The sequence below is a fragment of the Austrofundulus limnaeus genome, unplaced genomic scaffold (assembly GCF_001266775.1).
Source record: "Austrofundulus limnaeus strain Quisiro unplaced genomic scaffold, Austrofundulus_limnaeus-1.0 Scaffold7689, whole genome shotgun sequence".
Taxonomy (NCBI): domain Eukaryota; kingdom Metazoa; phylum Chordata; class Actinopteri; order Cyprinodontiformes; family Rivulidae; genus Austrofundulus; species Austrofundulus limnaeus.
The window spans coordinates 1,304-1,838 of NW_013960091.1; the positions used below are offsets into that span (position 1 = coordinate 1,304).

The 535-nt window shown below is 32.3% G+C and overlaps 1 long non-coding RNA gene across 1 annotated transcript; it reads right to left on the reverse strand.

Annotated features, from left to right (window-relative positions):
- Positions 1 to 228: 228 nt before the first annotated feature.
- On the reverse strand, positions 229 to 523 carry LOC106512512 (uncharacterized). Its single transcript, XR_001309687.1, has 2 exons — positions 396 to 523; positions 229 to 293 (listed from the first exon to the last, which is right to left on the reverse strand). It is a non-coding gene; the product is annotated as an uncharacterized LOC106512512 (long non-coding RNA).
- Between the last annotated feature and the right edge of the window lie 12 nt (positions 524 to 535).

The window sequence follows — 535 nt, forward strand, 5'->3', positions numbered from 1 at the left end:
GTGTGTGTGTTCTTAAAATTTGAAGGAGTAGCTATAAAGTTGTGACAATTTAGATAAAACAAAGTAACTTGGATCTTTCATTTAACATAGGGTTTAAATCAATTCGCAACATTTTAAAATATATACATTATAACTCTAATAATTATTATTTTTTTACTGACCTGTTAAGTTTTAGATTTAGCGATTAGCATTCTGTTTGTCAAGGTCTGTAGAGGTTGAAGCGTTTTAACTTTTTTTTTCAGGCTGTTCATCAACAGGCTTTACCGATGATCCGACCCTCTTTGACATGTTTCCTGTAAAAAGAAACATAGACAAAAAAAATAATTAAAACAATTTGCAACATTTTAAAATATAAATACGTTATAACTCTAAATATAAAACACTTTTTTACTGACCTGTTAGTTTTTTGTGCTACAGAAAAAAAGGAGAACTCCGCTTCTATTTGCCGAGCAAAGCTGATGAAGCTGCGAACACACACACACACACACACACACACACACACACACACACACACACACACACACACACACACACA